This window comes from Mauremys reevesii, linkage group 11, assembly GCF_016161935.1.
Source record: "Mauremys reevesii isolate NIE-2019 linkage group 11, ASM1616193v1, whole genome shotgun sequence".
NCBI lineage: Eukaryota > Metazoa > Chordata > Testudines > Geoemydidae > Mauremys > Mauremys reevesii.
Window position 1 is genome coordinate 21,895,786 of NC_052633.1, and position 14,331 is coordinate 21,910,116.

Genomic DNA, 14,331 nt, shown 5'->3' on the forward strand with positions numbered 1-14,331 from the left:
CCAAGGGCCTCTCCAGTATCCCTGGTTGCTTCCTTAGCCCCTTTTGATGCTTGTCTGCAATCCCCATGCATCAAATTTAAAGTTACAGGCCTGATTCTCTTCTTGTCATTGATTTCCATGGAATTAATCCTGATTTACAGTGATGGAAGAAGAATTGGGTCCGTGAATATGTCAATGCTTTATTTACAATTATGAGCATGCAAAGAGATTTAATCAACACATTTGCCATCAGTGCTGGAGTTTATTTTACTTTTAATGAGTGGTGTCAGATTTAATACCAATGGAGTATACATTAAAGTGTGGTTTGGCTCTGAAAAGGGACTCTGCAAAAATGGCATGGTGGGGTTTCATGTTTATTGTCTCTAAATAATAATAACTTCCAGATTAAATGCAAGAACTTTAGAAGTAAAAAATATTTTTTCTTTCCAACGATCAATCTGGGAAACTCAGGTTGGGGGTGTCATAGCAACCTGGTTCTTTTCTTGCAACGTCATCACTGGTACTAAGGTTCTGCAGACCTAATTCTGCTGTCAGTTACACCTGGGCAGCCTCCCCATATTCAGATGACGCCCTTATTGGCACCTGCTCAAACCCATTGTCTCAAATGGATTTGCCAATGGTAACAGATTACCCCTGTAATTGGAGTTTGTCAACAAAACTGGTTGCTAATCTACAAAACGAAACCGAATCCGGCTCACGCTCTTAGCTGTGCTGTCTCCACAGGGCTAAGAGGAGTACAAAGACTTTTTTCACCAAACTAGAAAGGGTGAAATTCATCCCTGTCCAGATAGCCAACACAAACCAAGCTGGGCTCAAGAGGGATGTAAGTGTGGCATATACCTTTTGCTGCGGCTCTGCAGTAGGGTGAATTTCATTATCAGGGAACAGGTCTGTTGAGTAAGATTCATAGATTCCCAGGCCAGAAGGGACCATTGTGGTCATGTAGTGTGACTGCCTGTCTAACACAGGCCATAGAACTACCCCACAATAATTCCTAGAGCAGAGCTTTTCGAGAAACAGCCAATCTTGATTTGAAACATTGTTAGTGGTGGAGAATCCACCATAACCCTCGGTAAATTGTTCCCCTCGCTATCAAAAATGTTCACATTATTTCCACTCTGAATTTGTCCACTTCAGCTTCCAGCCGTTGGATTGCGTTATACCTTTCTCTGCTCGATTGAACAGTGCATTATTAAATGTTTGTTAACATTAAATTGTTCCTCATGTGAATAGGTCCCATAACCCTTTTTTCCCCCCAAAGTGGACTAGCACTTTGATTCACCCCAACGCCAGTTTTAGTTTTAGTAGTAGTAGTAGTAGTAATACGGCGTGAATTGAAAACAATTGCCCACTATCGATGGCTCCTTTTTTACTCCCTATGGCAGAATGTGATCTATGCAGACACAATGACATTCACCCAAGTCTGAGCCTCCACTCGTTCCAAACAGCTGAGTGAGCTGTAATAACGCTCCAGGTAGGATTTTATCTTTGGAACCATTCCAGCAGGCTTAGATAAAATGGTATAACCCTCACTTTATACTGTTATACTGGCATAAAGGTGCTTACCACTGTAGCTTATCCTCATATGGAAAGGAGAATAAGCTCTCCCAGTATAAGTCACCTTTATACCAGTACAACTTGCATCAATACTGGGGCTTGTACTGGTATAACTATTTTGGTTTAAAAGCATTGCCAACCAATATAGTTATAGCAGTACAAAAACTGGGTAGACCAAGCCATAGAAACTTTCCATAGGGAGAGAGATTACTATTGAATGGGACGCTTCCCATATTTAAACTCCCCATATAGTCACCAAATAATTATTTAACATGTATTACTGTGTGTGTACACATGCCATCTAAGTGTGTCTAAGAATATATACTATGTAATGCGCTTTACACACAGTACAATAACTATAAAAATTCAATCATAGGGTGCAGTCTGATGAAATATTTTTAAAAGGACACTGTTAGTCCTTTGTATGTCTAAATACATTTATTTTGGTCACTATTGTCTGGGAAAACTTCTCCACAGCTACTGCACTAAAACCACTCCAGTACTTGGTTTGTTATTTGGTCAATTACTTTTGGTCTGCCTTGCATATTCTTGAGATACTTCATGTAAGATGCCTATTTAAGCCAATAGTGCCTTTTTGGATAAAACAATACATTCATGAACAATATTCGCTCTATATATTGGCCAAATTTCTCATTTATTACTGGGCTATCTGTGCAATTTAATATTCTGTGAGCCGATTTCTTAATGGGGATGTGTTGTTTTTTTAAAAAAGTGTATTCTACAATTTAACACAATATATAAAAGAAATCAGAACCTTCGTGCTACAGCTGTGGGTTTGTCGGTCCCTTATCTAACATTAAGATGCTAATGCTGTGTGCCATCCATAGAGAACTGTTTGACTTACTGCATACTCCCATTTAATAGACTTAAGCAACCTGAAGGAAAATTAACATGAAAGTTAATTTTCAATCTTTGAAATACTCCAAAAATGTTAAAGTCCATCCAAGCTCTTTGTGGTGCCAACTAATTGCCCTTTGATCCAAAGGAATCCTGCGTTACATCCTGGCTAACTCACCTTCTATCTCATATTAATATAACCCTATGAGTTCCCTGGCTCCAGCAATATCCTATTCCAAAAAACGAGAAGAAAAATTGTCCAATCCTAATGGATTTTTGAAAGCCAACGGACATACAGTGAACGTTGAAGTGTTTAGGGGGATGCCACTGAGTTTTATCATAACCTACTGTTCTGATGTGAGTGGTATTAATTCCTAGATGCAGGGTTAGTTTGATGGAATTCTAGAACACAGAGGGAGGAAGCAAATGTATGTCGGGATTAAAAATAAACAGTGTCAAGGAACCATTCCAGTGTGGCCCAGCATCTCTGGCTTGGTCTGCAACGCATTTCACATTTGATGTAAAACCACCCTTAACTACTATTGACTCTCAGCTTTCTGCGTGAATGTAAATGGCTACACTTCCAAGAAGCTTCGGTGATTCTTTTTGCGGTATTAAGTGACTAATTAACTAGAACGTTTTGTACTTGATGTGGAATAGCCAAGTAGGTCAAGCTGCCTCTTAACACAGTGCCTTGATTTAAAAATCTAACACATGACTATTCACATAATTGTAAAATAATTATCTGTCCCCCCACCCAACAGATCATTAAATGGCCCAAGATTCAATTTTACTTTGCTATCAAATCTGTCTTGACAAGAACTCCCATTTGGCATAGCATAGGCAGTTAAATAAGAGTTACACAATATGAGTGTTGTGCTCCTATAAATAAGAATGGTGGCCTCAATTGTTAGCTTTCAACAAAAGTTAATGCTGTCTGTGGTACTTACATGACCCCCATGACCTCACAAGCTTTAGTGTACTTATCCTCCGCACCCCTTGAGATAGGGAAGATCTGCTATCATATGGGAATCTTTACCCATAGGGAACTGACCCACGGAAAGGCGAAGCGACTTACCAAAGGTCATACAGGAAGTGTGTGGAGGAGTAGGGGAATGGCACCCAGCTCTCCAGCTAGCATCTGAATCACTGGTCCACTCTAACCCAGGTCAGAGCAGCCACAAAAATGTAGTGAAATGCAAGGTTGCATCTCTCAGACAAGGAGCCAAGATGCAAACATCAGGGGGGAACTGCGTCTTCAAACTTTGGGTGATCTGGGGCTTTCACTCCTCCAACTTTTGCAGACTGATATACATCAAAGCAGTCTCCCACCATTGTTGATAGCAGCACTGGGGAAACTTTCCTTCACTGAAACTGAATGAAATTCTTAAAGAAAAGTTTCTCCTTGACTGAATGGGGGTTGGAGTGGGCCCACTACTAGCACTGGATTTTGGATCCAATGGGAGTTAGAAATATCAGTGAGCAGATGGACAATCCAACCATCTCAAGTGTGGGTGTGAAACTTCACACATCAAGGGAAAGCCGCAAAATGTGACTGGACATGTTTTCTGAAAGGGTGAAAAACATCAGTGAATGGCGACAGAAGTTGTCTGGAGTGGCACTGGGACTGGTTGGGGTGGCTGAAATTCACTAATGTGGTTTGAGGTCAGTTAGATGGTGGCTAGGTTCTCATTCCTTTACTCCGCTGAGTAGCACCTTACTCCACACACGATCCCATTGTTTTCACTCCTGGAGCAAGGCACTGTTCAGTGTGAGTGACAGGCTCAGAATCTGGCTGACAATTGGCATGATTCCTCTCCAAACAAGAGAACCATGTCAAAGGAGGGAAGTGAGCTGATCCTCCATTTGCTTCCCTCTGCTCCCCTGCACATAGGGGTTACTAGTTATAACAACCCCCACCCTTCAACATTTAAAAGTTCCATCTTGCGGAGCGAGCAAGAGTGAGCGGGGAATGCTAAGAAAAGGAGAGAGAAATGATCTTGCAAAATGAACAGCGAAAGGCGATACAATCCCTTCATTTAAAAAAAAGGGTGAATGACTAGAAAAAGGACGGTAAAATAATAAGCCTCTAAATTTCCCTTAGTAAAAGAAACAATTAGAAGGGCTGAGCCCATCAGGATCATTTGCCAGATAGGGATCTGCTCTTTTCTCTCCGCTCTAGACTAGCCAACCCTATTGCCGCAGGAATAAAACTGTGGTCAAAACTAACCAAGGGAATCAAGGTGCAAATGAGTGGCAGTGCTGCAGTGAACTGCCATAGTGTGATGAAAAGGCTTAACAGTAGGCTGACCAGATGTCCCCATAAAATCGGGACAGTCCTGATATTTGGGGCTTTTTCTTATATAGGCTCCTATTACACCCCTCCCACCGTGTCCCGATTTTTCACACTTGCTCTCTGGTCACCCTACTTAACAGGTACAGGCTGACCACAGAGAGGGGGGCGAAGAGAGAGCAGTCACCTGCACTAAAGGCTTTTTGCATAATGGTATCCGCACCTCTGCCTACGCTAACAGCTGTCAGGCAGTGGAGGAAATAGACGACGAAGCTGTTGTGTGGGTAATGGCTGCAGTCACAGCAGGCAGATGCTCCAGAGGCTCAACAAACCAAAGTTCAAAAGCACAGTGCCAGGAATTAAATCGCAGAGGGAAACGCAGTGACTAAGGAAGTACAAGGGCCCAGAGGGAGTATTGTCTGCAGCACTGTTTTTGAGGGGAGGGAGGACGATGACAGAGCAGCCCTGTGCACTCTTGCCAAGAAGACGGAAAAGCAAAACCTCCATGGTGTGGGAATTTATTTCTCTTTCAATCCAAAATCGAGCCGCAATGCAGCCTGGCGCTCGTGTGGTAGGGGAAGGAGGATGCACGCAGGAACAGCTGCTCTAAGAAGTCCCTTGAAAAGTAACCATGAAGTAACGTGGGAGAAACATCTGTGCAGTGTGAAGTAGACGTCAGCACCTGCAATTCTGGCAGGTTGAGTGGAGGAACCATACAGGACACTGGAGAAACTAGGAGCATGTCAAGAAGGGGTGTCCCATTGATTGACTGCAGGGACTGCCCAAGGGACAGCAGCGTTCAAGGGAAGAATTGCTGTTAGGTCTGTGTGCCCACCATACGGTGCACTGACTTTTCTCAGCACTGTTTGAAAGGGGTGACGTTTTCAATCAAAAACCACACCCCGGACAAAATTCTGGCTGTGCCCTTGACGAGGCAGCAGGCTTTTGGTAATCTGCAACTTCAGTTGAATCTATTTTGCCATCTGTGTGGAATTCTTAAAGCAGCAGCGTCTCAGGCTTTGAGAACATTTTGAAATGAATATGAACTGCTGATCAGTGTTTCCTCTTTAATCCATCTGGGCAAGAAGCAGAGATTTCCTGTCCCCACAAGTGAATCTCAGCAGACAACACACTGCCTGAGCATTCAGAAATCCTGTGTTGTGGTGAAGATGTTCAGATGAAGTCAGTCCTTGCAGCCTAACTCATTTGTTAATGGGGAGAATAGGACATGCACATGCTCCATAGAATATCAGGGTTGGAAGGGACCACAGGAGATCATCTAGTCCAACCCCTTGCTCAAAGCAGGACAAATCCCCAGACAGTGTTGTGTGTGTTTGTTTGTTTTTAATCCCAGATCCCTCAATGGCTCTCTCAAGGATTGAACTCATGACTGTGGATTTAGCAGGTCAATGCTCAAACCACTGAGCTATCCCTCCCCTCCATCAAGGATGGGGAGTTGGTTCATGTGCTACAGTTTTTGCACCCTGTCTTACAATGACCTTAAATGCTATGGACAGAGAAACTGATTGTGTTTCACTACCAGCTTCCTTCCCATGTATCCCATTCATCTGCACTCTTGAAACAGTTACTGTGGGACTGGCTCCCAGACTGTGCTCTGGTGGAAGGTATCAGGAGAGGATGCAGGGACAAAAGACTTGAACTGTGGATGCTCCCAACTGTGATGTGTGCCAGTGTGTGCCTCAGGTCTACTGGAAGGTAAAGGGGAGGTAGGTGTGACAGACACTTAAGATAAATGCTGTGGAATAGCTCCTGCTGGCCACCTTTCAAATGTTTCCTCTACAGGCTTTTAGTGCTTCTGAGCTATTGTCACTGATCAAAAGACCTTTGATGGTACATCTGCCATTAAGGCTGAAAAACAGATATAAAAAATGAATAAACATCATACCCTGAAGTGGCTCCCTGAGCTGAGTGAGGAAAGTGGATATGTATATTTAAATGAATGTAGTGCTCAAGAAAGGTACCAGACAGCAGTGGTGTCTGCTATCCTTTCTTTGTGGGCCAACTTCTGCTGTGCGACATGAGTGTAAATCTGATACATAGAAGGAGTTTTCCCATCTCATGAGTGCAGGATTGGGCCCATTAGCTACAGAACAGGAGCAGCCCAACAAGATTCCTGTGTCCCGTCCCATTCCTGACCTGCAAGATCATCTGCTGAGACATCAGTTTGTGATGGGGACACCTCTTTATTAGGGAAGGACGGGTTATCAATAACACTAACTGGATGTTTTACAAATGCCTAGGACAGATTTTGGGAGACCCCTGCCAAAGTTCATGGAGGCCATCCATCAGTTAGATGGAAACCCATTTTTAGTTCTAACTTGCCTGGAGCAGATGTGACTTGATAGGCAAAAAGGAAAAGCTTTTGCAGTCCAATATCAGTCCCTTCAGCCATCTGTAGTCCTGATGATGAGGTAATTCAGACTTCTTACTAATAAGACTCCAATTTAGAAGAAAGTCTGCAGGTATACAAGGCCTGAAACATATTGGCAGCACAAGGAGGACCAGGTTTTGAGAGACCAGCAGTGGGACTCTGAACTTCTGTACGCTTTGGTGCACTGAGGGATTTGCAGGGAGGGATTGGCCAGCTGAGGGCACAAGCATGGCCTGTGGAGGCAGTCCCCAACTACGCAGATCAGTTGGTCATTGCCCAACAGCCAACTGTTGCCATTACACTCCTTCTGGTGTAGTGGCAATTTCCTGGTTCTCTGTGGTGCAGTGGGAAAGGATTTAATTCCTCAGGGACCCCATGAGGATCCCATGCGCAAATGGAAGTTTGCTGAGGACCAGGCTTTGGCCATTGGGGCTGCTTGCATTGTCTTTAGCTCCTGACTTCACTTGTGATGCACTAATCCCATTTGTATATGACCAGTTATCAGATAATACATCAAACAGTCTGCAAATAATTTGAGACATTCCTCTTCTATAGCCATAGCCCTATGGAGGTTAATTACTAAGCTTTCTTTCCCCTCCTCCTTACTATACCTTTGTTTTATAGAGAGAGAAAAGCACCCCCTTCTCCTTCCCCTCCCCAAACAGAAACCTCTTTGTGGCAATACTAGTCACAATAAGATTTTTGTAAAGTAAATTAGCACCAAATGAGAAAATAATGCATATCCATGAGCCAGAAAGCCAGCTATTAAATTCCAGTAGTTTGGCTCCTCTCTTTGTGGTATAGTATAATTAGGCAGGCCAAAAAAGAATTGGAAGAACAACTAGCAACAGACACAAAAACTAACAGCAAAACCATTTTTAAGTACATGAGAAGCAGGAAGCCTACCAAACAATCAGTGGGGACACTGGATGATTGAGGTGCTAAAGGAGCACTCAAGGAAGAAAAGTCTTTGCGGAGAGGCTTAATCAGTGATTCTCAAACTTTCGTACTGGTGACCCCTTTCATGTAGCAAGACTGAGTGCGACCCCCCCACACCTTATGAATTAAAAACACTTTTTATATATTTAATACCATTATAAATGCTCCAGGCAAAGCAGGGTTTGTGATGAAAGCTGATAGCTCACGACCCCCCACATAATAACCTCACAACCCCCTGAGGGGTCCTGACCCCCAGTTTGAGAACCCCTGGGCTAAATGAATGCTTTGCAGCGGACTTCACTTCAGAGGATGTGAGGAAGATTCCCACACTTGAGCATGGTAACAAATCTGAGGAACTCTCCCAGATTGAGCTGTCAATAGAGGAGATTTTGGAACAAACTGGTAAAATTAAACAGTGATAAGTCCCCAGGAGCAGATGGTATCACCCGAGAGTTCTGCAGGAACTCAGATATGAAATTGGAGAACTGCTAACTGTGGTATGTAGCCTATTGCTCAAATCAGCGTCTTTACCAGATGCATGGAGGATAGCTAATGTGATGTTGATTTAAAAAAAAAAAGTCTCCAGAGGTGATCCTAGCAAGCAAAACTTCAGTACTGGGCAAACTGGTTGAAACTATGATAAAGAACAGAATTATCAGATAAATATATGTTGGAGTAAAGAAGCAACTTTGGTGAGACGTGATTTCCCTTTACAAATCTATTGGAATTCTTTGAGGGGGGTCAACAAGCATGCAGACAAGGATGATCCAGTGGTCACAGTGCACTTGGATTTTCAGAAAACCATTGACTAGGTCCCCCAACAAAGAATCTTAAGCAAAGTAGATAGTTGTGGGATAAGAAGGAAGGTCCTCTCGTGGATCAGAACCTGATTAAAAGGTAGGAATAACTGGTCAGTTTTCATAGTGGACAGAGTGAAATAGCAGGGTCCCCAGTGATCTGTACTGGGACCAGTACTGCTCAACATATTCATAAATGATCTGGAAAAGGGGTAAACAGCGAGGTGGCAAAGTTGTCAGATGATACAAAGACTCTGGTTCAGGATTCTCCTAAGATGCATTGTGTCCATACTGTACTTCGAAAGAAACATAAATCCAGGCAAGTCAGGTCTAAAAGTATCATGAGGCAGGCCAAAAGAGAATTTTGAAGAGCTGGCAGATCTCTCAGGGACCTGTTGTAAAATGTTGCTTGCTTTTTTGTTTTTGTTTGTTGGCTTCTCCATAGTTTAGTTTGCCAAGGGAAGCTCCTAAATACCCAGGCTCTAAAAACTATCCACTTGTTGGCAAGAGTGTCTGTTCTCCTGCACATCAGTGTTTGGGTCAGGTCTAAAATTTAAACCTAGATTATTCCTGTGATATAGTAGTGCTAAGTCTGAGTCCGCATCTACAAAGGGATCTCACAAAACTCTGTGATTGGGCAAGAAAATGGCAGATGAAATTCATTGTTGATGAATACAAAGTAATGCACACTGGAAAACATAATCCCAACTATACATACAAAAGGACAGTGTCTAAATGAGCTGTTACCACTCAGGAAAGAGACCTTGGAATTATCGTGCAGTCAAAAAAGCTAACGGAATATTAGGAACCATTAGGAAAGATAAGACCGTAAATATCATAATGCCGCTCTATATATCCGTGGTATGCCCACACCTTGAATACTGCATGCAATTCTGGTCACTCCATCTCAAAAAAGAAATATTAGAATTGGGAAAAGTACATAGAAGGCCAACAAAAATTATTAGGGGTCTGGACCAGCTTCCAGCTGAAGAGAGATTAAAAAGACTGGGACTGTTCATTTTAGAAAAGAGGTGAGTGAGGAGGGATATGACAGAGGTCTATCAAATCATGGATGGTGTGGAGAAAGTGAATAAGGAAGTGTTTACCACTTAACATAACACAAGAACCATGGGTCACCCAATGAAAATAATACAGGAGGCTTAAAACCAATGGAAGGAAGTACTACTTCACACCACAGAGTCAACCTATGGAACTCTTTGCCCGAGGATGTTGTGAAGGCCAAAGTTATAGCTGGAGTTACTAAAGAATTAGATTCGTTCCTGGAGGATAGGCCCATCAGTAGCTATTAGTAGGGCCCTACCAAAGTCATGGTCAATTTTGCGGTCATAGGATTTTAAAAATGGTCAATTTCACTTTTTCAGATATTTACATCTGAAATTGTATGGTGGAGTAACTGTGAGGGGTCCTGACCCAAAAGGGGAATGTGGGGGGGAGAGAGATTTACAAAGGTGTTGTAAGGGAGGGTCGTGTAATTGCCACCCACCTTTCTGGGCTGTGGAGCTTCCTGCAGCCAAAGGAGTTCCCAGAGGTGGGTCTGATTTTCCCACTCCCCTGAGAATGGCTGTGCAGGGGAAGAGGAAGTCCTGTTCCTTCCCAGCCCCACTGGGACTAGTGGCTGGAGCCTGGTGAATGGTGGGAGCCCCCAGCCCTGCCCTTCCCACTCCCTACAAAGCTAGATTTCACAGGGGAGATCTGATTTCACGGTCCATGACGCGTTTCCGCTGGCTGGGAATTTGGTAGGGCCCTAGCTGTGGGCCAAGATGGTCAGGGGTGCAAGCCTCATTCTCTGGGTGTCCTTAAACCTCTGACTGCCAGAAGCTTGGAATGGGCAACAGGGGATAGATCACTCGATAATTGCCCTGTTCTATTCATTCCCTCTGAAGCACCTGGCATTGGCCACTGTTGGAAAACAAGACACTGGGCTAGATGGACCATTGGTCTGACCCAGTATGGCCGTTCTTATATTCTGAGCTATAGAGCGTGATTGCACCGTGGGTTTTGCTTAGAACCAGCGGTAGAGTGTACAGACCATCTCTTGCAAACAAAACAATTTTTTTTTTTACCCTTTTACTTGTGAAGTATAGCACAGAACCTCAGGAACCTGCAGGTCACGTCTCCACTGCCACTCACCTGCAATGTCCTGGAGTGTTCAGATCCAGGGTTTTGGAAGTGCAGATCTCCATCTAAATGTTGACGCTCACACCCATTTCTACAGATGAAAATGACTAGGCATCTTGTTAGGCATTAATGACCAGATCCAAAGCCCACTGAAGGCTCCAGAGGGTTTTGGGTCAGGGCCTAACAGACTGTGAATTCTATTAGAAATAAGGGGCATAGGTTTTAAAATCCATTTTGTTGTATTATTGGGATTTCTAAGAATCTAAAGTGGTCAGGCAAAATCTGCTGGGGTTTTTCTTTCCCTCTATTTATGTCAATAATTCTTAATTCCAGCCTTAAGTAGCTCCCCCTTTAAACAAGAAGAGACTAACAAAGAAAGTCCTGGGCTCTAGAATTTGAAATGGAATTGAGATCTTTGAGATTCAGGCCTGATGCTGATCTCCTGATCTGCTGTTTTCTGTGCCCTGGGGCACACCCCTCCCTATTCACCCCTGTTACGTGGTCCAATGGCAGACTGTTCTAATGAACAGGACATGGGGTGGTCTAATCCAGAGCCCCAGAGTTTGGCCCAGATTCTCTACTGTTTTGGGGTTGCTTTGGTAGGTGTAACGTGGCCTTGATAGTTCCCACACCACCCTATTTCCCTGTGGCAGAGGACATGGGTGAGGAAAAAAAGGCATGTGGCCCAGATGTCCCTGTGCCACAGCTGTTGTAATACCTTAGGGCCATAGGTATCTGACACACATTAGAGCAGCCTTCAGGCTTCAGTAACCTGTGCTAGGGTATTGGCATAGGCGAGCTAGAAAGTCCATTAGAAAAATATCCTTGTTTCTTGAATTAGGTGTCCTAAATAAAATGTTTTCCAAAAGATATTTGTGGCCAGAGAGAGGTCTGTGAAAAGGCCCAGGTTTGGATTTGAGTTTACAGCTTGAATCTTTCCCTATAATAAGCAAAATATGAGCGCCAAAGTTCAGATGCTGATCTGGATTTGCCCCACATTTCTGAGTGTTCTCTGATGCACTTGGCTGCATAACTGTAAGGCTGTTTTCTGGGTACCCGTCTAGTCCTGTGGGATTGCATCTTAAAGGTTAAAGCAAACCTGTGTATCAGAGCAATGCTTCTGAGGCAGATACGCCTGTTACAGGGTGAGTGCGCTTTCTCAGAGACCTCTTATATTGTCTGCTTTCCCCTTAAAGTGAAGTTCTACTCTGAAAAGAGGAAGGGTTGCCCGGTGGTTAGAGCTCTAGATCAGGATTTGGGAGACTTGGATTCAACTCCCTTCTCTGCATTAGACTTCCTGCGTGACCTTGGGCCAGTTGTTTTGTCTGCGCCTGAGGTCCTCATGTGGAAAATGTCAATATCGGCTCTTCCCTACCTCCCTGACGTGTTGTGAGGATAAATACATTAAAGACTGCGAGGTGCTTGGACACTGTGGTAATGTGGCGCCATATAAATACCTAAAATAGAAAAATTACTATGTAGAAATGGCACCTTCTTGCCCAACTGATCTATTCTTTGTGTGTATTTGCAGGGACAGCTGCTCAGTTTAGTGAAAACAATCCATTTTTACTTTTTTTTACTCCGAATAGCCTTGCCAGAGCCCAACACAGCTAACACTCAAGTGTGTGCTGGATTCTGTTCTTCTCTATGCCTCAACAGAATTGTTTGCTCAGCATCGATCTGTTAGTCCCGTGCAAGCCCCTGGATGGTAGTGGGCCATTGTTACAGCTGGTGGTGAATATGGGTTCCTTCCACCTTGTGCATCATCAGACATGGGTTGCCTTAGCTGGACTGGCAGTGGAGAAGCACATAGTTTTACTTCTAAACTGAGCACGTCAGAATCACAGAGACATGATGAACATGGAGCCACATAAGGCCATTTTACAGATTCACAAGTTAAATCAGGGCTGAAAGAACCTTTTTGCTTTTTCTGCATGGGGAAAAGCAAAACATCTCTAGATCTGAGTTGAAATCCTGACCTATTTAAGTTTTACCATTGACATCAACAGAGGCAGGATTTCACTTCCAGGGGTTTGGGTTACACATTCTAAGGGAAAGGGCCAGCTTTTCCCTTATCTTAAGGGCCTTTGCACCTTTCTGCAGTGCTAAGCAGCCCTATAGCAGGAAGAACACCCCCTGCTTGGAGAGACAGCTGGCACAGAAAGTGTGATCTGGGGAAATGGTGCAAGGACAGGGCTTTCCTGTATTGTGGCAATTCCTGGTGGCCCTAATGACCGTTGGCTGCTAACATAAATTAGAGCAGCCATCAGGCTGCTCTAATTAGCTCCATAGGACCATGTCTGTGCAGAGTCATCTCATGATCTAGGAATAAATCCATTTGGGAGCACAAGGTCTGAGTAAAGCATTAACATCTGAGTTAACCCAAACAAATTCAGGAATACTAATGCTGTTGACTTTGCCACTTTCTTCGGTTGTTTTTGTTTTTACGTTATAGTTAGAGATCAAACACAAATATTAGTTGTTTTTCTCCTATTAATTATTGTTAAAGATTTAAGGGATCATAGACTTTGAAATTAATGCCCCGTTTTATGTGGGAAAGGTAGGACTGTACACCTACACAGATGTTGTTCGTGCTGGCTGATCACAAACAGTCACTATCCTGTCTCACTGTACCAGCACTCTACTGATTTACACAAGGAGAGTTATCTCGGCCATAGGATGATTTAGAATGAAGGGTGTGTATGTGAATGAAAGTAGTTGTAGATCTAACAACTCACTTGTGAGCCCTGCTGTTGCAGGCCTGTTCTTTGTCAATGTGTAAGATCTATGTCTTCGTTTATTCTTCACATTGTTCTTTTATGTCGTACATTTAAAAAAAAAACCTTTAAAAATCCTAGATTAACCATCAGATAAAAGCTTTGATTCCTCCCATCACAGGGAGCTTTAAAGGGCTGCTCTGTCTGCCAGTGACTCTGAAAATGGCATCATGAGGTTCCAGGATTCAATCTCTCCAATTCCATATTAGACTGGCTCATTTTACAAATGTTATGATGCACTTTCTATCTGACAGCCCTGCAAACTTACCCGGGGATCAAAAAGTCAAAATGAGTGTTTCCCTTCTTGCACATCATCACCTGCATTGAAGAGCTGAGAGGGCAAGCCTGCCCTCATTCCTACCATTGTCCAGGTGTACTGAAAACACAATATGGCTGGACAGCTCTCTATTATGGGTAACAATGCACAAGAAGGAAAGAACCCAGATTGACCCTCGCAGCCTAGGACGAGTTGGCTGGCCTTGCAGCTACAAGAAAAGAATTCTTTGTACAGTGAGCACCTTTGATATGGAGCCACAGAGACGCATTAAACCTGAAACCCCGCGGTGCCATTTGTCCAAC

At 43.5% G+C, this 14,331-nt stretch overlaps 1 long non-coding RNA gene across 6 annotated transcripts in view; it reads left to right on the top strand.

Moving 5' to 3' along the window:
- Positions 1 to 14,331, top strand: part of LOC120374902 — a 172,970-nt gene that overhangs the window by 41,440 nt on the left and 117,199 nt on the right. The gene's annotated exons all lie outside the window — the stretch shown is intronic.